The sequence below is a fragment of the Poecilia reticulata genome, chromosome 13, assembly GCF_904066995.2.
Source record: "Poecilia reticulata chromosome 13, P_reticulata-male-v2, whole genome shotgun sequence".
NCBI lineage: Eukaryota > Metazoa > Chordata > Actinopteri > Cyprinodontiformes > Poeciliidae > Poecilia > Poecilia reticulata.
The window spans coordinates 21,087,816-21,115,166 of NC_088842.1; the positions used below are offsets into that span (position 1 = coordinate 21,087,816).

At 39.3% G+C, this 27,351-nt stretch overlaps 1 protein-coding gene and 2 long non-coding RNA genes across 8 annotated transcripts in view; 2 read left to right on the plus strand and 1 right to left on the minus strand.

Annotated features, from left to right (window-relative positions):
* The window catches only part of LOC103474772 (galactosylgalactosylxylosylprotein 3-beta-glucuronosyltransferase 1), a 107,290-nt gene that overhangs the window by 45,244 nt on the left and 34,695 nt on the right, over window positions 1–27,351 (minus strand). For 4 of the 5 annotated variants that reach the window (XM_008425988.3, XM_008425986.3, XM_008425989.3 and 1 more), the window contains exon 2: window positions 20,907–21,118. The exons of the other annotated variant lie outside the window; for it this stretch is intronic. The gene's annotated coding sequence lies outside the window, so the exon portion shown is untranslated. The remainder of the gene's footprint in view (window positions 1–20,906; window positions 21,119–27,351) is intronic. 5 annotated transcript variants of the gene reach the window in all.
* LOC145554661 (uncharacterized) overlaps window positions 1–27,351 on the plus strand; it is a 67,307-nt gene that overhangs the window by 8,191 nt on the left and 31,765 nt on the right. The gene's annotated exons all lie outside the window — the stretch shown is intronic.
* LOC145554660 (uncharacterized) lies at window positions 1,077–2,392 on the plus strand. 2 transcript variants are annotated; one of them, XR_014090641.1, is made up of 3 exons: window positions 1,077–1,213; window positions 1,705–1,819; window positions 1,913–2,392. It is a non-coding gene; the product is annotated as an uncharacterized LOC145554660 (long non-coding RNA). The 2 variants fall into 2 exon arrangements; XR_014090642.1 differs by having other exon boundaries at window positions 1,916–2,392.

The window sequence follows — 27,351 nt, forward strand, 5'->3', positions numbered from 1 at the left end:
TATCAAGATAATTCTTGGCATGTTTCCATCAGCTAAGGACCTTCTTAATTTGATCTTCTTGATGCAAGATGTGGGACCTCTTACTGACATGTCATGAAATTTCTATTGATGTGTGATTTGAAATGGCTGGTATTCCACACAATGAGATTAGAATCAACAATATTGATTAGCTCAATGTCATGATAAATATTTTAACTTTTGGTTTATATTTCAAATTCTTACTTTATAAGTTACTAATATTAGTTTGAACAATATTTTATTCATCATGTTTGTAACCCCTTTTATGACATCATACAATCCACATGGGAAAGCGCCCAAAATGTCAGTGAGATAGTATTAATGTTCGATACAACAGATTTTCTTTCCGATCCAATACCGAGTAAAATTTAAGGTGGTATTGGCAATACAGATCCCATACTTTGTGCAAAAGACAATTAATTTGTTTCTTAATTAAATAAAAAATAAATGTAATCCATATCTTGGCTTCATAAAAAGAACACAATGTACTCTGATGCACTCATTTTAAACTCAGAAGTACATTGAGAACAATCTCGTTTACTATAAGCTATTTTAATTCAGCAGAAATATACAAAACATATGAAAATGGAGTTGCAAACTAAAAAAAGAAAATTAGTAAAGTAATAACCCTACTAAACACATCCTTGTTTAATTATTAAAACTACTATAAAATGACAGCTGAAATGGCTCCATGTCACTTTTTTAATAATCTGTCAACATGTCCATTTCTGAGTGAGTGAGAGTCAGCAGCACGCTGCGCTTGGGCATTACGTCCTTACACATTACATACTCACCAGGCGGAAGAAAAAGTAGTTCCCATTAACAACGTTTCATTTCGGCAAGATCTCAATAATTTAGTTACTTTCTAACTTGCTCTTGTTAATCTACATTATCTCAAATTACTAAAGTGTTGAAAGTATTGATCCTTGGATCTGACAATAGATTTTAAAGAATTAAGTTCTGGTATCGGAAGAATCGATATTTCAGTATCAATCCGCACATCACTAACGGCAACGCCAGAGATCATTTAACTGCCCTGATTAACGGTCAATTCAGTTGTAAAAGCCTAACTAAGCTTTTATCTACTGTACTTTTATAAGATTTTCTTTTGGCAAATTCTCTAATCTCGGTTGGACATGAATGAAGATGGAGGACTTTTTTACGTGTATAGACCCTACAGCTGCTGTACTGAGAGGTAAGTTTAAAGTTGTCTGTCTTTCTAAGATAAGCTAACTGAAGCTAGTTAGCATGTCGTGATATGCCAATTTTCATCCGCGGTTAAAGAGCCGCTCTTGTGAATATGAGCTTTGAACAGTTATTAACCACAATAGCTGTGGCTTAAAAATATCGACACGAGTTCTTGGTAGCTTCCGTTTTTTAACATAGCTAAGGTGGCTTCTCATTCGTAGCTTCTGATTCGGGAAATGGTTAAAGGGCAATTCCGCCTAGTATTTCACTAACTGAGGGTGTTTGATGTGCTGTAATTTAAAAACTTAAATGCAATGAGTCTAAAAGCCTAGGTTAGATATTCCACACTGTTACCAGGATATTTTAAACACTATTTTTGATTTGTGAATTTAAGTAGTCCTAGTTTGATTTAATTAAAATAACTTTCTTGCCATCTTGAATTCATGTAATATTGTAATTGAGCACATAAACTAAATAAGACTTATTTTATTTTTCAAGTAAACCAAACTGTTGCCATGGTGAAGCCTATGCCAGACACATCTCCAATCACGTATTGCACCATCTACAAGAAACTTTGGGAATTGCAAGTGACGGCATCCTTCACATTCTTGAGGTAAGAATTTATGATACTGATTCATCATTACACTGATTAGTCCCTAAAACGTGGTTTGTTTTGTGATTGTTTTTCTGTCTGTGCTCCAATTAGCAGATGACCCAACAACTTCAAACAAGATCACTTTTCAGCTCTGTGGTGATCCTGAAACCAACTTTCTACTGGCCATTGGAACCATGCCTGCCCTGATCTTCTGAAAGGAGGACATCATAGCTACTACACCTTTCAGCATCCGTGTGTGTGGCCACTCCTCTCTGTGCTGCTGACAGACGTCTTGAGAACGCCGTCCGTAACTGAGGCAAGACTTCCACATATAAAAGGCTATGGCTTATTGGAAGAAGTTCATTGCGGGGGAAGCTCCTATTGTTGACATCTAATCCCAAGATTTTTTTTGCTTTGGACAATTTGGTTTGCTTGACTCTTAGTGCAGCAGATGTGTCAGATCTTCATTGTTCTGTCATTTTACAGGATTGTTTCAGAATCAGATGCCCATCCAGACTTTAAATTCTGACCAGTAGTCATGTTTTATTGTGTTTATGTGAAACTTAAACGTAATAAAGATGTTAAAAGTAATTGAACTTATGTCTTCATTTCAGCAAGCCAATAACATCTCTTGTTCCAGTATTCACAGGATCAATTTTTGGATTTTTGTCTTAGCATAAGAACCTTGAGTAAGGCTATGATAAAATATATATTTTAATCCTATGCAACAATAAAAATAAACTAGATTTGGGTATACACTGCAAAAAGTCCCCTTTCAAAAACAAGAAAAAAAAAGTACAAAAATAGGGTATAATTTTCTTAAAATAAGAATTATCTGCCAACAGAACAAGAAAATTTATCTTGTCAAGATTTTCCAAAACAAGAAAAAATATCTAACCAAGATAAACCTACAAATATCTTAAAATTAGTGTATTTGTACTTAAAACAAGCCAATTTTACTAATACAAATAGAATATATGAGATTTATTTTCTTAATACATAGAACATTTTTCTTAAAATAAGAAAATTTTACGCTATTTTAAGAAATTCAGTGTCAAGTAACATTTTCTTTACTTGAGATAATTTTTCTTAAAATAAGATAATATATCTTACTCGTATAAGTAAAATTGGCTTGTTTTAAGTAAAAATACACTAATTTTAAGATATTGTAGGTTTATCTTGGTAAGATATTTTTTCTTGTTTTAGAAAATCTTGACAAGATAAATTTTCTTGTTCTGTTGGCAGATAATTTTTCTTATTTTAAGAAAATTATACCCTATTTTTGTACTTTTTTTTCTTGTTTTTGAAAGGGGACTTTTTGCAGTGTAGGAAGGTTTTATTAATCTCAAACTTTTAAATAATCATTTATAGCATCAAGCTTATTTGTATGGAGAACCAGTTCATTCAAATTAAATAACGTATTTAATATTATGCTTATTAAGTATATTTAAGTGGTTTAATAATATACTTATTACATATATTTATAAATGTATATAAATACATATATTTCAAATAAATGTATGTCCCATTAAATCAAAAACATAAATTAATATTATAAAATACTTTTAATGGGAACTTATTTTGTTGATCCCAGTTTTACAAATTACTTATCTATCCCCAGATTTTTTTTAATTTATTTCAAGATTTATTGAAGCATTTGTCTCTTTTTTTATTTCCCAATGGTTGAGCATGAAGGATGATCCTCACTCACTCCCTATTGATTGTCAGCTCATTTCATTTCAGTCGGACACAGAAAGATTTAATTGTCTTTCTGAGTTACAGCATTAAAGGGAACTGAAGGATACTTGCAGAGTTCTCATGAAGTTGGTGTTTTATAATAAATGACTATTGTTTTCGATGTGGGGGAATTCTTGCCTGCCGGGATACTCTTTATCAACAGTAGAAATCTTGGAAGAGTGACATTCTTTGTTGGTTTTGCTTTGTCATGGAAGGTCATGCCATCTTTGATACTGTGATCTCTGCACGTCGCTCAGTTGTGGATTTGCTTTCTTGTACATTACGTATAGAGACTGACAGAAGAACAGGAAAACAAAATCTCGGTATGGATATTTTAGGAACTTCTTTAAAGTTGCTGTAATTGTGCCCACAGGGCAGCAGTACCACTATTAAACAAATGGCATGTTTCCTGTGGCTAAAAGCCAGGCTTAAAGAGCTCCGGCCGGGGCCGGATTTCCGGCTTTTGACCAAACGGTCCACCTCAACCAAACTGTAGTCTCCGGGCTTAAAACCCTTCTAGACCGGAACGTGTCGGCGGCAACACATCTAAATTTGCAGTACACGTAGCGCTATCTAAAAAAATTCCAACAGTTTCTGAAAGGCGAGACGTTGCACTTTCCAGCAAATATTGGGTTAATATCACTTTGCATGAGCTACTTTCAAACTAAGTGTTTTGTGTTCTACAACTACATTTCCTGTGGACTTAGAATTTAGTTTTATTTCAAAATTATGTTAAGAATATATTAAATACATTAACTTTTAATATATTTTACACTATAATTAATATATGGTATAGAATACAGACTTCAATGGTTTGGAAGACAAAAGTATTTGGAAATGCCAAAGGTTTTTTAAAAAAAGATTGTGAATGAATATATCACAAAAGACAGAGTAAAAAGACAGAGAATTTCACTTTTGAGTTAACAAAATATTGGTAAATTTGACATAAAAAAACTTAGGAAAATATTTTGATGGAAATTCTGAGAGAAAAAATACAGAAAATATCCTGGTAACTCTGCCAGGATATTTTCAGTTTTTTTTTCTTTTTTTTTTTCCAGAATTTCCGTCAGAAGTTTCTCGTAATTTAACAGTATTTTATTTCAAATTTTTCCATAAAAAACCGGGAAATGCCCTGGTAATTTTCTGCCAATACATTTTCTGTTTTTTTACGGCATTTCCAGCAGAATCTTTCCATAATTTAACAGTTGTTTCCCCCGTAATTTAACACATACAAACTGTTAAATAATGGCCCACCACCACCACTTCAGGCAACATTTCCCAAATTCTCAAACTCAAAGGTCGACAGTATGGGGCAACGTGAGAGTTCATCTATTAAACTGACTGAAGATGAATACACATCTTCAGTCTATGATACAACTAAAAGCTGGATCATAGACATTTTTAATAAGTGTATTTGTGAGCCTGCCTCTTTTTATTAAATTGAAAAAAAAAATCAGATTTCTGTTTTAACTTTTCTTCAAGTTAACTTCGAAAGCGAGCTGTTATTATTACAGGTTAGTTTTCTAAATTACAAAAAAGTAACTGTTAGGAAAGCTCAAAAATGAAAAATTGGACTGATATTGATATCCGATAGTAACGCTGCTGTCATGCCAGATTTATTAAATACTTTATTTTGTCAATTTTTTATACGATTACTCGATTAATCGTAAGAATAATCGATAGATTACTCGATTACTAAAATATTCGTTTATAATAGCCCTAATTATATAAATAAAATGGCATTTATAGGGGGATTGGGGATTAACGTCTTTCCTTCGCCCCCCTCCTTCTACAGCCAGACCTCCTCCCCCTTCTTGCAGTACGCCGTCCGTCTGGCCCCTCCAGCACTCAATGGTACGCTAGACCAGCTCCACCCTCTTCGACCCCTCACACTTCTAATGGTACACTAGCACCCCCTCAATTTCTCTCCTTCGCTCCCTCCTTCTTTGCTTCCCCCACCCTCCCACCCCTCTAACGTTACGTCAGCCCCCCACCTTCTCTCCTTCGAACCCCATCTAATTATACTCTAGCAGCTCCAGTCCGCAGATTAATGTCTCTCCTTCGCTCCCCCCCCCTCCTTCTACAGCAAGTCCTCCTCACCCTTCTTGCAATACGCCGTCCGTCCAGCCCCCCAGCACTCAACAGTACGCTAGACCAGCCCCACCCTCTTCAACCCCTCACACTTCTAATGGTACACTAGACCCCCTCAATGTCTCTCCTTCACTCCCTCCTTCTTCGCTTCCCCCAACTCCCCACCCCTCTAAAGATACGTCAGCCCCCCACCTTCTCTCCTTCGAACCCTTTCTAATTATACTCTAGCCCCCCAGACCGCCACTGTTCCCTTGGCCCCCCATTCAGACTCTTCGGTATGCTCTACCCACCTTGCTTTGACTGTAACAGTGGATGACTAAAGGTTTCCGGTATTCTCAGATGGAAAACTTGTAAGCACTCTTAAGACCATGATCATCCACTTCTGTAAGTTGTGAAGTTCTGCAGAAGAAACGCATCCAGTTTTGACACTTCTGATAACGTGTCACTCAGTTGGTGAGAAAAAATCCTGAAAACACTGTTAAGCATGAGGACTCGGAGGCAGGTACTGACTCAGATCTGTCCAGACTCGGAGGCAGGTCCTGTCTCGGAGGCAGGTCCCGCCTAGGATGCAGGTCCCGTTTCGGAAGCAGGTCCCGTCTCGGAGGCAGGTCCCGTCTCGGAGGCAGGTCCCGTCTCGGAGGCAGGTCCCGTCTCGGAGGCAGGTCCCGTCTCGGAGGCAGGTCCCGTCTCGGAGGCAGGTCCCGTCTCGGAGGCAGGTCCCGCCTAGGATGCAGGTCCTGTCTCGGGGGCAGGTTCCGTCTCGGAGGCATGTCCCGACTCGGAGGCGGGTCCCGTCCCGGAGGCGGGTCCCGTCTCGGAGGCGGGTCCCATCTCGGAGGCGGGTCCCATCTCGGAGGCGGGTCCCGACTCGGAGGCGGGTCCCGTCTCGGAGGCGGGTCCCGACTCGGAGGCGGGTCCCGACTCGTAGGCGGGTCCCGACTCGTAGGCGGGTCCCGACTCGTAGGCGGGTCCAGTCTCGGAGGCGGGTCCCGACTCGGAGGCCGGTCCCGTCTCGGAGGCCGGTCCCGTCTCGGAGGCCGGTCCCGTCTCGGAGGCGGGTCCGGTCTCGGAGGCGGGTCCCGACTCGGAGGAGGGTCCCGTTTCGGAGGCGGGTCCGGTCTCGGAGGCGGGTACGGTCTCGGAGGCGGGTCCCGACTCGGAGGAGGGTCCCGTTTCGGAGGCGGGTCCCGCCTAGGATGCGGGTCCCGACTCGGAGGAGGGTCCCGACTCGGAGGAGGGTCCCGTCTCGGAAGCGGGTCCCGTCTCGGAGGCGGGTCCTTTCGTGGAGGCGGGTCCTGTCGTGGAAGCGTGTCCTGACTCGGAGGCAGGACCTGTCTCCGAGGTCTGTCCTGAATTAGAGACCGGCCCTGACTCCTCCGAGTCAGTACCGACCTCTGAGCAGACCAAACCTAGAGACCCAGCTAAGCGTGGACTAAACACAACGTTTGGTCCACTCTTGGTGGTACTTGCCTCTCTACTACGTCTGAAGCATCTGCACAACACGCAGCCTGTTTGATGCACCTCCATGCCTTTTGACAAAAGTTTTCTTGGAGATTGATTTTCCGCGGTCGTGCCAGGGTTCTTCTAAAGCACTGGACAACCTTGTAAATAACGATTGGGTTGTCACTTTTTATCATCTTGAAGAGCAGTTCTCTAACTGCATCTTCATTGCCCCAGAGAAGTTGCAAGATGTCTCGGCAGAGTCTTTCTTCCATTTTCTCAAAAAAGACAAAATCTATGTCCTTTACTTCATTCCATATTTTTGGAGCAAGCTTTCTCTGGACAGGTTCGGTGTGCTTCCTTTTGTAATGCCCATAGCTAGATCTGTAACTAGACTCATAAATCAACCTCCAAAGAATTTTTTGCACCATAACTTTCCTCTCGTCTTCGGTTCCTCGCCTGAAACCCATCCTGTTTGCGTCCCTCAAAAATTGTTCAGGGTCCATGGCTGCCTGAGTATAATCCTCACTCAGGCAGTTTTCATCTGCGTACAAGTCCTCTGTTGGAAAAAATGTCTTTCTGAACTTTCTTTTTGTAGATGTTGACATTTTCTTCTTAGGAAGAGGTTTCTCCAGGTGCTTTTTGAAATGTTCCACAATAACCTGGTGTCCTTCTGGGTGATCAACTAGTGCGATTAAATGCAGTCCGCTGGCAAAGTGGAATGCATCTCTCACAAGACTCCGGAAAATCCTTTCACCAAGCTCTTCTGACACCTCCGAGAGTACGTCCACATTTATATCTCCAACTTTTCTCAAAAGCAAGATCAAAATTTTGCTATGTTGTTCCTCAAAGATTTGTCGGACAAGATGCAGAGTTGGTCCATCTGCAGCCTTTTCAATCACTTCCCATAGAAGTTCACTGAGAAAGTTTCTCTTTTTGTTATCTGGGCTTCTTTGACCAGGATGAACTTTGTTGGACAAGGTTTTTTTCACTTTTGTCCAAAAAGAGACCTTAGGTCTCACGTCCATTTCCCTCTGTGGGCTTTCGTCGTTCATCTTTATTGAGCTGAGCTAAAACGTCTAAATAAATCTTGTGTTGACTGACTTGTTAACTGATTTGTGTTAACTGATCAGAGAATTAACTGATAAGTTGGTGATGTCATGGACTCTATGACATCATAAAGTCACCCTCAGAAGGGCCTCATGACACAGACATCATTTGAAGTCATGCTGATGACATCATTGTCAGCAGCATGGCAACTGTTGCTAGGGGTAATAATAGCATGCAGTGAGCATGCACTATGAAAAAAAATTTAATCTGTGGGCACTAAATGCATTATTCCCACAAGTCTGAACTGACAGTGATTTGCTCAGCTTAACAGGAGGGGCCAGGGAACCATTGGCCCGTCCACTTTACCGCCCTACCCATTTTTATATGTTATTTGGGTTCCATCTCCTAACAGGCATAGGGCAAAGTGCCGATGGAACTGCTACATGACCTGGTGGCCCGGTCTATCAGTCAAACCTCTTGTGATGCTCACTGGTGTGTGCCCACAAAAGTGAAAAAAAGGGCATGCATTTCTTTAACAGGGGTTTAATGACGATGGGTGCAGTAACAGTGTTTCACCTGTAGGTGGTGCATGGGGACACTGAGCTGCCTGTTGCTCTGCCGTTTCTCATAAGCTGAGAGATGGTAAAAACGGTGAGCTTTGCTGGAGTAATTAAAGACACAAGTTCAAATCCATGCTGAGAGTGGAACTACTTCAATCAATGCTCCTCCGCAGCACTGATAGGCTAAGCAATGTATCGTGATCCACTGCAGCAAGTGATGGCAAAGCGTGTGTGTCTTTACCTCCGTGTGTCTTTACCTCCGCGTGTCTTTACCTCCGCGTGTCTTTACCTCCGCGTGTCTTTACCACAAGTGTGTCTTTACCTCCGCGGCAGAGGCTCCACCGAACCCCTGAGATTGACTCATCGAACCCCTGGTGATCGATCGAACCCAGGTTAAAAACCACTGATCTAAAGGCTTAAATCTCCTAAACCAGTGGTCCCCAAACTACGGCCCGCGGGCCGGATCTGGCCCGCCGCCACATTTTGTCCGGCCCCCTGAACAATACCAGAAAGCATTCAGATTTTTTTTTCATACATTGTATTTTCCGGTTTATATGTGGATTTTTCTTCAACCACCAGGGGGCTCTTTAGCAGGAAATGTGTCCTGTTAACTGTGGGTGTTTTGTTTTGCGTGGTGCATTGCTGCCATCTGTTGGACTTTTGGGGAACTGCTCGACTTTTATGTTATGTAATCAGTACAGTTGTTTGCTAGAGGTAGAGCAGATGAACACGTGTTTATTATGAACGCCGCATTCCAGGTTGAGTTCTTAGAAGCAATGCCTGTAAGTAGCAGCTTATACTTCAAAACGAGCCTTTATGTTAACATATGATAAAAGAAGTAACTTGTTTATTGAATTAGTTTTGGAAATACCTGCGGGCGATTTGATTATGTGCTACGTCATTGCTAACTAGCAGGCTGCTAAGATTTCTTAGGTTGTTATGTAGCATTGCAGCTCATAGCATGAGGTAGCTGTTGTATCAGTTGTACTATGTATCTGAATGTAAAAGCTGCTCTGAGCTCATCCTGAGTTTTGTGTTTTGACAGTTTCACTCCATTCTACATGGAAATAAAGGAAGAACTAATTAATCCTGACTCGTGTGAAAGGAGTTTGGCTGATTAGTTTTAGTACAAGACACCATAGCGAGACCATTACAAAGTGAATCATTGAAAATAAAAGAAAGCGCCCATTAAAACGGAATTAGGTTTTAATAGGGAATTGAAATTTGAGAATGTTGTTGATCAGTTAAATAGCATTGAAGGGAAATGCTATTTAACAGTTTTTTAAATGATACTGGGATCATTATAAGAATTTGAGGTATAGATATTAGGATCCAGTAGATGGCAAACTGTAGTCTCTGGGCTTAAAACCCTTCTAGACCGGAACGTGTCGGCGGCAACACATCTAAATTTGCACTACCGTAATTCCGCCACACATAGCTCTATCTAAAAAAATCCCAACGGTTTCTGAAAGGGGAGACGTTGCACTTTCCAGCAAATATCGGGTTAATACGGCAACTTCACAGCTGCAGCTGCAGAGTGTAATTAATCCGGAGGGCACTCGTTTAATAGACGGTAAATTGCAAAAATAACTTGCTGGATATTGAAAGTTCCGGTTGTTATGGATACATGGGTAAGTATATCATCTCACAGGACATTTAAAGAACTATTTACAATTAAAATAAGGAAGATTTATTTAGTCAGACGTTTGAAACTTAGGCATAAAGAGCTCCGTCTGGGGGCCTAGGCTTTCAAGCAAAGCAATCATTGGATCAAACGGCCCGCCTCAACTAAACTGTAGATAATAGACAAAGATGTCTGCCAATCAGGATTCTAGCTCCCGTGTTCTTGACCAGTGACTGTAAAACGGTTTGTAGAAAATAAGTGCATGCGTTCAGTTCGGCGGTTAAATCAAATGCAATATGAAAGAAGACGGAGTTTTTCTCACCCGGTAAAGAAACACGTTTACTTGAGAAAGGAATTATAAACAAGTGGCGCTGGGCATGGAAAGAGGACAAGACGGGAAGTTGGCGGACATTTTTACAAAAGTGGGGCGCTGGGATTTCTTTGGGGGGGGCGTTTGGTCGAAGGTAAACTTTACATCTTACAATCACAACAATACCAGTTTAGACTTTGAGCAACTTCCTAAAACTGCATTTTGTAACATTAAATCATGCCTGGCTGCAACTGTATCGATGGCAGCTCTCCTTCTATTCAGTGTTTGCAGCTTTTGGCGCAACTCCGCCCCTGCTAGTAGCTTCACCGCATCAGGTCAGCGTTACACCGGCTGATGACGTTGCTGTGATTCACTTTGTCTGGTGTCTGATTTTCTAATATTTTATGTTTATTGAGGATTTTTGTACATATGTTTTGGCAGTTCTGTGATCATGTCAAAGCAGCAACTTATATTAAAAAGTGTTTTATTATCCGTCTGGATGCTGCCCGCTTCCATGGAAGGACAACAGAAAATCGCTCTTATAAACATGTAATTACTAAAATCACGATACTCTCACTTTGTATCCCTCTGAAAAATGAACCCATTTAAATAAAGAAATCTCCATGGGTGATACCACGATAGAGAGCGTTCATTTTATAGCGTTAACACAGGCGCTGTAAGTGGTCAGGTATGAAACGGGTGTGATAGGGCAACACAGCACTTTTAAATTTCAATAATCAGAATACCGAAATTGTTTCTGTTGTTTTAAAAGGTTTATGTCAGTCTGCCTTTTCCCCATCGATACGTCCTACACCTTGGGAGGTAAAAAAAACAAAAAAAACAGGCGCGCATTGCGCAAAACTCTGAAACAGGAGAAGCTGGACATGAAACGAAGCGACGAACTAGATGTGAATTATGGCATAAAAACAGAATCCGACGCTGAACAGTGAAAAATCAACACATGATGTGAAACATATGATGATACTCGTGATGTCCCATTCTCCTGAAGGCAGCACAGAGCTGCACCACCAGAAACAGAAACACTGAAGAGAAGAAGAGCTATGAATAATGTAGTTACAGTTCTATCCATGTTTTAATGTTGCAGAAGTCAGTCATTTTGCAAATGGTTCAGTTTAAACTGGCATGTTGAACATCTTTTATCTGGTCATTTTGTGGAATATTTAACAACTAGAAAATGGCAAAGAACAAGAATATATTTTCCACTCTGATTGGCTGCTGTTGGCCTACAAATTGTAACTTGAATGTTCATTAAATTTTTCATAGACACTTGTGAAAATAATTTCTATTCACATTGCTTTTTTGTTCTCTGGGAAATTATCGTGATGATAAATACAGAAACAAGCATAAAAATAAAAACATCTACAATAGTGATAGTAATATTAATAATAAAATAATAGTGCAAAGTAGCCTACAAATTCTTTGTTGGGGGGCGGTGAGGGACCTAGATAAAGGCTAGGGAGGCTCTGGCCCAAAAAAGGTTGAGAAACACTGATTTAGTTGGTAATGTTGCATGTTCTTAATTACTTGCAGAAACATTGACTGAAAGGACTCTTATTTAATGTTGAGGGATTTTTGCCTGTAAGGCTAACTTTTAGGGCACAGACATTTTACATTTTGTTTTGAGTTGGAATGTACTGAAGTCTTATTTAAGTTTGAGTGTTTAGCTTGTTAATTGTATTGTTAGAAGCAATTGTTCACTATTCAAAGACACCTTTTATTAAACTGTGGTAATAGCAGCGCTATAGTAAATTTCTATCGTAACTATAAGTTTCAGGCTCAGGATTTTTATTTTAGATTAAGCCCTGTAAATGTTTCTGTGTATTTAATTTTGAGAGAAGGTTTTATTAATCTCAAACTGTGTTTTTAATTTTAAAAAATTATATAGACTTATCTATACTAAATAAGTGTACAAATAAGCTTCGGATTGCTGCTATAAACAAACTGACCTGACCTGACTCGAGTGACACTTTGAAAGCACTTTGAATTGCCATGTTGCTGAAAATGTGCTATATAAATAAAATGACCTTACCTTACCTTACACAAAACACAAACGTTCCATTGCAGTTTTGGACAATACATGAATTTCAACAAAGCTGAGAAACAGCTTGATTTTTTTTTTTTTTAATTGGCGAGTTTCCGTTCATTTAGTTTGTAATTTCAAGTTGTGCGATGTTATGGCCAATTGACATGCAGCTATTTAGAACCTCTGTAGTGTATTTGGCTCTGTGCCTGTTTCCCTCTGAAATAAATAACGCTCTGAATCTGTAGATTGTGTTTTTGCAATGAACCACAGATAAGTTCCTTGATAGTGTACTGCGAATAACCTGTTTCTAACTCTCAGGGCAGATAGACAAAAAACTGTGTTCGTGTGCATAGGCATGTATGATTTTGAGCATTAATGAGCTTTTAGTCTTAACTGGTTTGTTACTACAATACCAGTATTGCTATAATAAGTTGAGACACTGCTGTGTTGCAGTGAACTTAATAATACCCTTTAAGGCAATAAGTTTCCCTTGAAAGGTGTCCTTGAGGCTTATCGGTGGCCAAGAAAAATAATTTCGACATATCTAATTTTACTTTCAAATGCATTGTTACACTGGACTGTGCTTACAGACATTCACCTTGTTAATAGCCATGCCTCCCATTGTTTGTTTGATAATACGTGTATCCGAAACACTAATGTGGTGTGATGGATATCAGGGTGATTTAAGCTCTTTTAAAGCCCCAGGGGTTCCCTGGTTAGACTGTGCGTGTGAGCACGTTTGATATTTGCTGCGTCTGTTCTGGTAGCTGCATGGTGTTTTATCAGAAAACTTAACATCGACTTCTGCAATTCCCTTGAACCTGAAGGTCTAGAAGAAATATTTATAGTTACCTTGCTGGTACCATGCAGTGATGGATCATTAGTCAGCTGGCTTTTGTTGATTAATCTAAAAATATATGTAATGTTTAGTCTTTTATTTCTGTTGTTGCCTCAGGCATAATGGAGATGTTCAATTGCTAGACTTTTAAAGTAAAAATTTTTTGTATTCATTTGGGCACTAACATCTCCTACAAAATTGGTCATGTTTTGTTTGTCACCAAATTTGTTCCATTCAACTCCTATCTCTTGATACCCCGAAATCCATCTGTTGATCACTGAATAATTAATTTATTAAGAGAGATAAATATGAATATGCTTTTATTCTAATAACAGCCAGGTGCATCATTGCCCAACTTTTACTCTTTACAACTTAAAAAAAAAAATCATCCTTATGGTAGAAAACCTTTTTCTCTGAAATAAAATCAAAATTTTCAAATCAACTTGGAGTTGTTGCAATAATTTTCAAATTTTTTTTTTTTTTTACTTTTCTTTTGACAGCCATGTAGAAATGACAAAGATTTCCAAAAGAGCAGATTTATTCACAAAGCATTAACACTGCAGTGGATTTTTCCATCACAAATTTTTAGATTACCGTTCATATTCTTACTTTATTCGAATGAATTAACACTGCAAAAAAAAAAAAACTGCCAAGGGCACAAATGTAATTGCAGTGTAGGTGGCAAAGCCAAGCAAATATTGATGCATTTAGGAGCTTGGTTAAAAAAAAAATGTCATAGGCCTTTTTCATTATTTTTGAACTGCTCATTTTTCCTCCAAGTAAACAGTCATGCACAGTTATTATGTCATTGTTGGAAATGGATCATTAATCTTTGGATGATTCATCAGCTAATGTCTTAAAACTGAACCTGAGAAACACGGGCTCTAAAATGTCTCCATAGTAGTAGGGTTGTGTCATTGCAAAACAAAGAGCTTTTCGCCACTGAGGGCTGAAGGTATGCCGCACAGTATTACGAGAAACAGTCTCAGACATTAAAGTAGGAACTACAGTGATCTCCTGAAGTGAAGGAATAAGCAGAAAGGAATGTGGGTGCTTTGTGGACAGCTGGGGATTTCTTCCTTAATATCTTGTGTTCCAGGTTCTTGTTCTGCAAAAACTCCTGCTCTCCAGTAGATTTATCATCCAGGGCAAGGCAGCAACTCTTATCTTTTAAGAACAGAATATTGCCATCCTTGTTAAATATAACAATTGTTCACTGAATCATCATAAGTGTTGAGTAAAATTTCTTTATTTTCCCCCACATCAGTAAATAAATAAGCAAAGATATGCTGTGCTATTTTAGATGGTGTGAAGTACATCAAAATCTCATGTTTAAATGAGCTCAAACCTTCCTCTATCTAAATAATAGATATTGAGGAAGGTGCTAATTAGCTAAATATGAGTGCATTAACAAATGCCAGTAGTTATTTTGATTAAATTACCCTTCAGATCACACAAACAGGACAGAAAGGTAATCTTATTCAGCGATTTATCTTGCTAATGCATAAAAAGAAACAACAAATGCATAGCTGAACATATTGAATCAAGTAGGATTTGACTATTTAAATATTCCGCCCAGAAAAAAAAAGAAGAAAAAAAGATGCCCCTGTATGATCGGGTGGGCTGAGCTTCTGTGTCTTTTTCTGGCACACACACCCCCACGCGCACACACACTGCCATACTCCCACATGCAGTTTCATCTTCCTTCCCTATCTCTCACTCTGGAATCCTCTTACTTCTCTCACAGGCAATCTCTCAATCCCTCTCTTTTTATTAACTTCCTCCTCTTCTCCAGCCCCCTGTCTTTAACCTGCTATCTTTTTTTCCTAGTCCTTGCTTCTTCCTCCCTTCTCTCTCGCAGCCGGTGTGTTTTTGACCAGCTCTCTCTGGGGGAGGATGTGTCTCTGTGGCTCTGCAGATCAGTAAAGGACATCCTCTCAGTTTAATTCAAGTCAACCTCGGGCTCCTGGTGCTCCAAGACGCAGCATGTGTGACAGCTCTACAGAGACAGCCCGGAGGAACATACCGGTCTGATCTGTGTGTACGCGTGCGCGGATTTGTAAATACTACAGCGAACTGGAAAACATGTTTAGCCAACAAAAGGAGGTCAATTTTGAGACGTGAGGACATTTCCCTGGTCCTTACCTTTTTTTAACTCCTCTGAGTTCTACTGGTCATGACCAGTACCTGTACCTGGTCAAAATTCCCACTGTACCTCTGAACCTGCAGGTTCAGAGGTACAGTGGGAATTTTGGTAAGAAATGTACGCTAATGGGTAGGGTGAGGGCAAGAGTTACTGCAAGTCAAAAATGCAATTGTTAAAATGAATAGCTGTCAATAAAATGTGCAAAAATGTGTATGTGTGGTGGGTGTAGAGTATTGGTGTTAGTCGGTGAGAGGGGAGGTGTATTTTATTCAGGCATCTTTTCAACACCCCTTTGCAGTTGGTATGAGTTAATTTTACCCTGACAGCAATCAAGGCCATCTATAAATCTGTGATGAGGAGCTGCCATGTTGATTAATTTGTGTGAATGCAACTCACATTTATAGGGGAGGTTGGTGCTCCTTTATAAATCATTACATAACATATGTGTGTTAGTTCTTTTTTTTTTTTTTCTTGAAAGGCCAAAGTAGGGAATCTAAATTATCCTGAAGGCATTATTGAACACTGCCCTTTTCATGTGTGCAATGCACACAAGGGATTTGCCTTCAAGCCACAACATGTCAGGCTCTTCACATTAATATTGCATAAGAGAACATTTAAGGCAGAGGAGTCGTTCAACAAAAATGTGCATCCTCAAGCTGTAAATATTTTTTTTTGGCATTTGCAGGTTTCATAATCTTTAAAAATGACTATCATAATTATATAACTACAATACTATTTTTATTTAATTATTATTATGATTATATGTTTCACAAATATTCGTTTGTAGATTTTTTTTCATTACTCAATTTTATTTTCTGCTGGCATTTAACTACTTTTAGACCCTCCTGAATTGTTTTCTAGTGCGAGAACATATAAAAATAAAACCTGCAACATATTGCAAACATCTGCAGTAAAGTGACTTAAGCTGATTCAGCACAAGTTAGTTTGACTGGACCTGTTCCATGTTTGCAACAATATTAAATTAATGTAAAATGAATATACATGACTGGCTATTTTCTGCAGTGATTGCAAATAAATTAATACGAGTTGATAAATTAATAAAGAACTAAATTCTTAAGTTATTTGATAATAGAAATGCCCTATTCTTTGAAACTAAAAAACAGTTTGTAGAGTTGATAATGTGATGCTATTGATAAGAAACTGTATGGCTGACTGTTGAAAGGATGTGCTGGCAGGTAAGTGAGGACACACAGAATGTGGTGTCCTCAGAAAGGGAGGTTTGGAACTGTGGCACACTTGAAAGAACTTCATTGCTGCTTTCTCTAACCAATTTTCCAACCATTGGATAACAGGATGTATTATTCACAACTGCAAGCGCGCACGCGCACACAGATCAGCAAACAAGATAAAGCTGTGTTTTTGTTTTTGACCAGCTCCATTGCAGAGATCTCTAAATTCTCCTGGACAAACTAGCAGAGAGCTGAAGCTGTCATGAATGTCTGATTTAAAACCTATTACAGTAGTAGAAGTGGTGAAGACCTCCATCAGTCTTTGGCCATTGCAGCTGTTGGTTATCCTGGAAATCAAATATGAGCCACAGAAGAAGAGATTCAGTGTAGCTCGGGCAAAAAAGTTATATACTTAAAACAATGATTACAAAAATGTTCAGCTTCTGATCCCCAAAACTACTGGAGACTTATGATCCTGACTATATTTGCCATTTTATATGCAGTATCGCATAAAATGGCAACATAAACAGAATTAACTGCTTATAGGCTGTTGTTTTTATCTATTTACTTATTTTTTTCTCTGTTGCAATATAGTATAAATATTTTTAAAGATTGTCATTTTTTATTTACTTTGTTGAAAAATAACAAAAAACTTGAAAACCACAAACTTGTGAATTTGTAATCCTGTCGAAGTCCTAAACCCAACTTTGGGGTCATAATTAAAACACAGTTTGACGTCAGCATTCCCCTATTGTTGTATATTTTTCTATGTGTATGACATGTGAATAATATGTTTTTACAATAATTTTGCCAGAGTGACACCCTTTCTTTGGGAATAATAAGAGTTTGGCAAAATAAAGGTGGAGATATTGCGAATGAAAAACACCTGTAAATTACCTATTGCAAATTGTCTTAGGATATGTTATTCTCTCCATAAGTCTGGTCTTTTTTATGTTTGATTCCCTCAAATCAATAAACCTCACAATTTAGTGAGCAGAAAGGGAGGATCGACAAAATCAATAGTATTTAAGGTGACCCTGACTGCTTGCAAAGTCCCATGAATGCTATAAATACACATCTACGTACAGTATCTGCTTTGCTCTTGGTGGTTCGTGCTTGAAAGAACAAGTCTTACATTATCCAGACACTTTTATGTCTTTGCACATATGTCTGCACAACAGGTTTTTGTGCAATTTCTTTATGGTATCTTTCACACTCACACAGAACTAATATTGCCACCTGGTGGATAAAGCATATACTATTCAATCATCCACATCGTTTTCTTTAAAGCAACAAATCAATAAGGATAACCTTTTACACGGATGATGACATATTTCACATGAAGCATATGTAATGTATCACACTATAAAGTAACTTTTAACCAACTCTGAGCCTATGTGAACATATTAACACAAATCACCAACACAGTGTCGCACTACTCCAGAGTTCAATGTCAGTTTTTTTTTTTTTCCACTTTACTGGTGGATCTTCTCAACAAAAGTTGACCCTCTCTGGTCACGTCTGTGTGACATTCTTTTATTTTATTTGTCAATGGTCTCTGAGTCACTTTTGGCTTTCTGTTAGCTCATCTGGTGGAGTTTACGATAAATACGGCAATTATGTATAAGGTTCTTCCCATTCTCAGTTTATTTTTACCTTGAATTAACATAGCTACTTCCTGCTGAATGGTCACTTTAGTCTTCCATCGTCGTCATCATCATAATGACACTGACTGTGTCATGTTAGTGGATGGTTGAATCTTGGCTTATTTTTATTTTTTTAATAAAATTACTTTGCCTTACTTTCTGCGTTTGTAGCTTATATTTTAACTTGGTTGGTATTGATTTGTTTTTTGTGTAACTTAGCAGGGTGGTATAGATCTACCTGCTCATCAAAAGCTCAGCAGGTCAAAGTGGTGATGCTGTGAGGCTTAGTAAAGCCTTAAATAGACCAGAGTCAATGTCTGCAGCTATGTTTAACAGTTGCTCAAGAATTTGGACCCCCACTTTTCTGCAAACCACAGTATGTAGAATGCCATGCATGGTAAACAGTGATTTGCCATGTGTCATGGCATATTGTAGTTCTGATATTCTTACTAATAAAGCCATTTCAAGTTGGCTTGAGTATTGATTATCCCAAAATAGTCTTTCCCTACATCTGTATTTAATTTGAGCCATGGTGCTAGTGGTACATCAGCTAACACCACAGGCTGTTTGCTTTGCTTATCAGCATCTCGATCTCCTTGCTGATTCCTTGCAAGAAAACAGACTCTCTCACCCTTCTTTTTAAACTTTGCACTGCCGATATGTCCTTCATGTATCGACAGCATTAAAGCTTGTGGGAACATAACTCCACCATTTTTTTATTCAGCTGGCATCCACAATTCTGAGGTTACCACTGACATTTTAAAACAGTGATACATTGCAGATCTGTGTTGTTTGCTGTTGTCTCAACTATCTGCTTCAACTTTTTATCTAAAACTGGCAATGGACAACATTACTTGTAGCTGCTCTGGAGATGGTCCCAGTGACAACCATGTGCCTTCCTGAGGGTGTGGATAGATGAAGTTATACCTCTACTGCTTCATCATTGGATACCGAGTTCATGGTGACATCTTATTTAGATTTTTTTTAACGATAGTAAACAGTGGTTGGTTATCTGACTTCAGTGTACAAGATGAAAGTCCATACACGCAGTTGTGTAACTGCTCTAATCCATAAGCCATTTCCCAAGCATGTTTTTTCAGTCTTTACATATCTAAATATAAGCCACTGTCTTCTGCTTACTTTTTACAAGATTACACAACCAGGCAACTCTAATTCACATCTTTATTCAAAATAACAGTCTCAAACATCCTAAACCGCTATCTTTCAGAGCCAGGGATTAAACTAACGGGTTGAAGGAGCAATGTTATGTTTTTTTAATATTGCGACATTTCATGCCGTACAATTTTGTTATACTTGCAGGTAATGCATTATGCTATGCAGCTCACTCTTTAGTAGAATTATTACCAGCCAGCCAGACATTAATCAGAGCCATAATTTGTGTTTTTACATTAGATTTGACAGTGAAATACTCTGGATCCCAGAACTGGTTTAGCAGAACATTCCAACTTGGGCTATTTTTACTGAGCAGTTTATGTAGTGTGATATTACGCGGCAATGTGTTTTATGTAATATCCTATAGATGTGTTTGCCAACATGCCTTTTTTCAGCCAAAACTTTCTAAACTGTACAGGAAGAGGTTGAAACTTTAGATTTTTCTTACCCCAGGCTGTCCAGTTACACAATCACAGTATTTTTCCTTAGTGCAGCGATGAGACAACAGAGCCTAAAAGCAATTTAACAACTCAATCTATTTTTCCCCTCTTCTTCACACACCTCTCTTATCTAATCATTTACTGCCTCACTGCCTTAAGATTATCTGCAGCTTTAACATCAGCAGATCAAGCTCTCACCATTTTGCCCTCTTTTCTATATGGCATATACATATCAATCTCAAATAGTAATAGAACATGGGAGGCCATTGTAGGCAGGAGAAGCAATTGGTTCTGTGTGGTCATTTTGTCTCGATGATCTGAATAATTCCTCTAGATTTCTGGAGCAAATTGTAACTTCCAATGGACAGCAAACGGGACAGAAAGCTGTGAACAAGCAAAAACAACAGGAAGAAAGATGCCAAGAGTAGATACTATCATTGTTACCACTGTTCCTTTTAACCACATTTTTTGAAACTGAGTTTTCAATATAGCTTCTTTTTAGAAATGCAAAGAAGAAACTATGGTGTGACAGTTGAAAAATGTGAACAAAAGCATGATTGTCAAGGTCAGCTCTGACAGCTTTACACAGATAACAAAACTATCCTGACACAATGGGAAAACATTTCTGGATGGATTTTTCACTGCTTCCACCAAAGAAACCAATATCTTTACTTCATTGTTTTCTCAAGTTATACGCTCCTTTGATTTTTTTTTTTTTTTTTTTCACAAAAACAAATCATTAAATGAGAGAGCCCCGGTGACTTGTATGGAAACGTGTTCCCCCCACAACAACAATGAGAACAAAACAGAACTCACAAGCAGGAGCAATCACAGGCCCCTTTTTCAGTGTTCTTCTGTCCTCCTGTGCCGTCAGATACTGTCACCAGCTTTTGTCTCGAGGTTGACTGTAGACGCTGCTGTATGCGGAGCAGAGATGTTCGCAGCTCAAGATGGTCAAACGCAATGGAAGATGCGTCATGAGTGACATCCGAAATCTCCCTACGGTTTTACATTCTCAGACCCGGCCCCTGGAGAAACAGGAGCACAAGAGAGAGACAGAGAGAGCAAGAGAGTTGTGAGTAAGAATGGGGCTCCTCTTCCACATACAATGAAGGCATTGAAAAAAAAATGGAATGAGCAGGATGGCAGCTGGGAGGAGACGCTGCCATACTATAACAGCCAGTGGGTCATTGTCAGCCCTGTGGAGTGTGACAGATTTCTGTGTTTGTATCTGGACAGCTGTCAGTGAAGATAAACACTGAGAGTTAGTTCTTTGCATACGTTACACACTGCCTCAGACCTCGTTCACACCAGACTAAGACCACACCAAGACAATATCAACCAACCAGAACTTGGATGGGTCTTTGAGAATTCTTGGGGTGTGTCAATAATGTAATGTTCTCCCCATTACCTGTGAGAAATGTTAAGCATTCAACTTCAGTGGTAAGATTGTGGTGGTTCATTATTGTGGTAACAGCGTATTTGAGTTCTCTTTGGAGGATCTTGGGTGCAACAGCCAAGTTTAAAATAAAGTCATGGCCTCAGATTGGCATTAGTGATAGCTTTCTGAAAAAATGTTGGTAGCATCCGGGTACCCATGAATGCCAGCTAGATTAATGTGTCTTAGATTTGATGTAATCTGTCATTTGGTCATGCTTAAATACCACAAGGCAGTCCTTAACCGCTGCGATGGAGGAATAAAGGAAAAGTGATGAGATATATTTATTTTTTGCTTTACTGAAATTTCAAAACAACAAGTACACATTTATAAATTCTTATTATAAATGTTTGGATATGCAAATATTCTTTTTAGCCTCTGACATACATGACTTGAAGTAATCTTAGGATAATCATTAATCAAAATGCCCATTATGTCCTAAAAACCTTCCAGGCATGTCGTCAAATAGCAATGTGACAATTTATGCAGCATATCAGCTAATAATATTTGCTTTTAATGTAATGCGTATCCTCTGGCAATAACTTCATTATAAAAAATGTCCATTTTGGAGAAATGACACAAAACATACCAGCTGCAATGCACTCTCACTCCAACACAATTCCTCTGCATGACTCCCTCAGCTACCGCTCTCCATTATTGATGAGACTTCCTCTGTGGGTCTCATCTGCCACTGTGCTGGCTGCACTCGCTTGTGGGCAGCCACTGTGGATGTAGAGGGGGACCAGCTGATGCCACGCGAGGAAAACCAAAAGGGGTGCACACATTAACAGCCTAATGACAGGATGTCATCTAGCGCTGCATGCCACATTTGTTATTGGTTTAATCTAAATTCAATGGGGTTGTCATCAAGGGGGAAAGTAATTACCTTCAAATCCACAGGGGAATGGCCTTTGTATGAGTCCAACAGAATTGTGAATACTCGACCTGAGCAGCATGATTTAAGCATACTCTGGTGTTCCAAATCACAGGAAAGGAAGAAATCATGTGGGGAATGATTGTAGGGCAGAGCGAGGAAAAACAACTTACAAGGTCATCCTTTTGGGTAAAATGTTTTATTTATCACGCTGTATGGCAACAAAAACAGACAAAGACGAACATTTCTGTAATGTCAGCTGTCGTAAATGTATTAGGCACTACACCAACTATCAGCTCAAGGGACGCTGAGGAAGGTATCAAAAGACTAAACACCTGCTCCTCCTACATGACAGGGAGCAATATATCACTCCACCACCGATAATATTATTTCATGTTCAAAACACGGTTGGTGTAGTATCTCTATTACATCTCCCCCTCAGCTGCAGCTTTATCAGGGTGGATCCTGAATGGTTATTAAATCTGAACATAAGAGTGAGGAAACTTTGAAATGAAGGAAAAAAGATAACTAAAAATGCATTAAAAAACTGAAATATGTAAAAAAAAAAAAAAAAACCAGCAATAAATGCAGTGTGAACAAACCAGGGAATACAAATGAGAGTGTATATCAAGAATGAAAGGATTATAACGTTTCCTGCAGGTTTTTCCAATATGGAGACCCACTCCAACAAGAATAATCCTTTTATAAGGTGGAGTAAACAAAAATAGGCACACGATGACAGGCTGTGCCACTGTTGTACGAACCCAAAATCTCTTATGCTTTGCTTTGGTTGTTGTCTGCTTACATCATTTAAGGTACCAGTAGTGCAAAGAAATAATTAATGTTTTATGGTGAAATGATGCCTATTAGTTCTGTCAAAAAGTTAGCATTTTGTAAATTCAAAAACCTACCAATCAAAATGTCTGTAGACCATAAACAGCATGGTGTTTAAGGCTCATTAACATCTTTATGATATAGGGCATATAGACTGATATCCAGGGGTGAAAGTAGTTTATATATAAATAAAACTGCTTTGGAATTTCTGTGCTGATTAATTGTTTTGCCAAACGATAAAAGCTGGTACCTCTTGCATAGCTACAAAATAAAGCTGTATTTTCCCTCAGCCCCACTGGCTGCAATGTTGACACTTTGAGATACTATGAGACCGAAATTCTGAACATCATGGCATGGAGTGCATCTCAGTTTTCCATGTCTGGCATATAACCATTCATTTTACCTTTTAAACTGGTTCTATTGATCCTGTGTCCAGACAGATGGATAATCAGTAGCCTAGCATCATGATCTGTTTGTTCTGAAGATCCTGCAGCTTCCACTTCTCTTCCTAACATGGCACCTCCTCACCCTGACTCTCGTACTGATAGGAGGAACCACAGAGCTCTGTTAGGTTAAAAAGCACATCTTCTAAAGTTGGGATATTTTTTCTCCAAAAGGTTCCAAAGGAATCACCTCAAACCAGATGTTGGACTGGATTTTATTTCACTGTCATTTGTGAATGTTAGCTTCTCATTGTCAACAGTGGTGCAATAAAGGTTGAAAAAGGTTATTATTTTGGAGAAGGTATCATCAACATCAATATTTCCACTAAATAAGAAGCAAAAAAAAAATATTGATAGAGGAAAAGCCTCTCAGAGTCTGAGCTCAAAGCAAGATCCCAGAGACCAATAAAACTATTATTTTCAAATTAGACAATTTAATTTCACATAATTATTGTGATAGAAGCCATTTCTTAGTTAAATACTTAATGAAACATATTTACCGTGTTTGATGTTTGTTGTGAATGACGTATAGTAACAGATGAACGAGATAATTAGTTCAATGTTGTCATATGTAGGACGTTCAAAAACTACAGCGGCTGTGATGCGCCACAGCAAAGGTAAAACAACCCGAACAGGTGATCAACTCTAAACCACTCGCACTTTTTTACTCTCTCTCTCTTTGTCGTTTAAGCACACCCGTTGCCGTGGCAACCGCTCGAGCCGAGCACAGATTACGTTAAAAACATTTAGTCCGTTACGATATCAGGTTTTCAGGCTTGATATTTATTTTGCGATTATCAATAAGCGTCCCCTGAACACAGCGGTGGTTGATTAATTTTAAACTCCTGCTCTGCTAGTTATTTTGATAATGGAACCGAAACGCACAGAATTGCGCAACACCTTGTTGAAACAATAATTACTGAGTATATTATTGTTGTTGGGTCATTAATTTGAAAACGTTTTGTTGACTTTTTGTTGTTGTTCTTTAATAAAATTATGAAAGTTTTGATAAGGAGTCAGAGGAGGACGTGCTGGTCTCAGCGTCCTGGCGGCATCCAGTTTGTCACCTAATGCCGAGATCGACTCAAAGCCTTCCGCAATCGACGTATCGCACCCCTGCTCTAACAAAGAACAGTTCAGAAACAATATGAAATGGGGGCGGAAGCTATTTATTAACGGATTAAGTCGTGTTTTAGATTGTTCTTGAAAAACTAATCAGTCACGGCTGATTAGTGGGTGCTGCACACGGCTGCACAGTGAACCCGTTGATTTTTTACAGCAGACAGCCGCTCCCCTCTCTTGCACGTACTGCGTACCCCCTGTCGTACCCCCCTACTTTCACCCCTGCTGATATCTATTTGTTATTTTGGAGTGGCAGTAGTTTGTGAAGTAAATTTGCACTAAGTGTAAATTTTCCTGTGACATTAAAATCCGCATTGCTCCCAGAAAGGCCTGATGTATTCCGAGCAGAGAAACCTCAGACAGCAGCAGCTGGCTGTAACACTGTTCAACCACTGTTCTGTCATGTTCTGCTCTGTGGCCAGACACCGAGCACGTAATCACACCAGAGCATGTGCGTGGGTGCATGCACACTTTCACACACTTTTTGAAAAGTTCACACTGTGCAGGAGGATGTGGTGTGTGTGTGTGTGTGTGTGTGTGTATATGTATGTGTGTTTTTTTTTTCTTGTCCGTGGGCTGACCATGTCAGTCTGTTCATCTGACATTGACGGATGAATGGACAAAGTCTGAAAATAGAGGGTTGGATAGAGGGAGCAGAACAGGTATTGACTTACTTCACACCTACTTCTAACTCTTTTGAAAAGCGGTTGACCTGTTCCACACTTAATTTATCCAGAATTTTTTAAATATAATTTTATGTACTGACTGTCAAAAGATTATTTTCCACAGTTACTTTGCAAAAGAAGATCATGAAATAAATAAGCAAGGCTGCAAGCATGTTGTAGTGACAGTGCCCATTTCACTCTTCAGCTGGGAGATACGGTGCTTTGCAAAAGTATGCAACACAGTATTCTACTATTAATGTGCAGTCACAATAGAGAAAAGCTGTTGTTTTAGTGTTACTAGTGGATTTGCATTCTCCACAAGCCAAACACTACAGTCATGTGGAACAAGGTGCTCTGAAAAGATGAGACCAAAGGTGGATTCTTTGCTTGCAAATTCTATGTGTAGAAGAGAGAACTAACTCTGTACATCACCCTGATGACACTATTTACACGGTAAAACGTGTTGGTGGTGATATCATTATGCCACATGAAAAGAGTTGGCAAGATGGATAGAGCTAAAGTTGGGGCAGTACTGGGGGGAGGGGGAGCCTGCTAAAGATTACAAAAGACTTGAGACTTGGGTCAAAGATTTACTTCCCTATGGGACAGAGACCTTCAGATAATAGCGCTTAAGTGTTCTCTTTAAAATGCCTCCTTTTGTCCCTCATAAGGGCAAAAGAGATATTTGCCCTTGCTTTAAACCTGCTGTACACACATGTGAAGTCATACTGTGCAGACATTGGACTGAAAACTGATAATGAGAGTTAATGGCTGAAATTGCCTTCTGCCTAGCAGTCAATTGCAACGATTTCTTGCTGAAATTATTGCAATTACAACTGGTGCTGTATTTTGAATGTATATCTAAACTCTTATTGGGTGCTTCACTCCGCCGCACACTTTGCTCACCTATAGCATAATCAAATCATTGTAATGCCACAATCTAACAAGACGTAAACTTTGCCATGACGACACCATGACCTGAATAGAGAACCCATCAAACATAAGCTATTCTCTTCTAAAATGTTGAGGGCACATCAGATAATGCCCAAGATAACTGAGCTGAGCCGGTGGCCTTCTTCATTCTAAGGACATCTGTCATGGTAGAGAAAATTGCCAGGTTTTCCATGAAAGAGAATTCAGCGATGCCTCTTCAGCACGGCTCTATGATTAATTCAAGAATGTCACTCGGAGGGTAAATGCTCCTTTATTCTTGTGTTAGTGGTTAATATTAATAATGCATGGCCGGGTCTAAGTTCAACATCCGTCTTGGCAAAGTTCGACATGGAAAGGTTTCACCAGCTGTGCATGCTTGTCAACACATCCCTTCTTTCCCCTTCTGCCTCTCTTTCCGCTTCAGGCTAACAACTCTATTGCTTTTCCTCCTCGACTGCTCCTGGCTCCAACACATACCCCTGATGGGAAGATGTGGGCCATCAGCAGTAATTGGAGGAGTTGTACTGGGTGAATTTCTGTTGCAGGACGCTGCGACGTGATCAATTCGGAGAATGCTGGAGGTGGTTAGGCGGTCTGCAGACCCCCACAGCCCCATGACAGTTCAATGGAGCTCGTGCCACAGAGCGTAGGATATCCGTTTACAAGAACAATCGTCAACTGCAGGTCATCATTGAGCCCTGAGAGCTCCCAGCTATCCAGTTAAATTATAATTACCCATTTAGTCCATTATCATCTGGGAAGAGGTGCACTGAATTTAATGTTAGCATTTCATTATACTCACATTAAAGAATAAAGGAAATGTCAGAGGCTTAATGGCAATGATGTGATATAATTATCTCCAAGGTGATTTATTTGAAAGATTTCCCAATGATAATCTCTTGACACCCTCATACGTTCTGCGAGATACACAATCTAATTCCACACACACAGG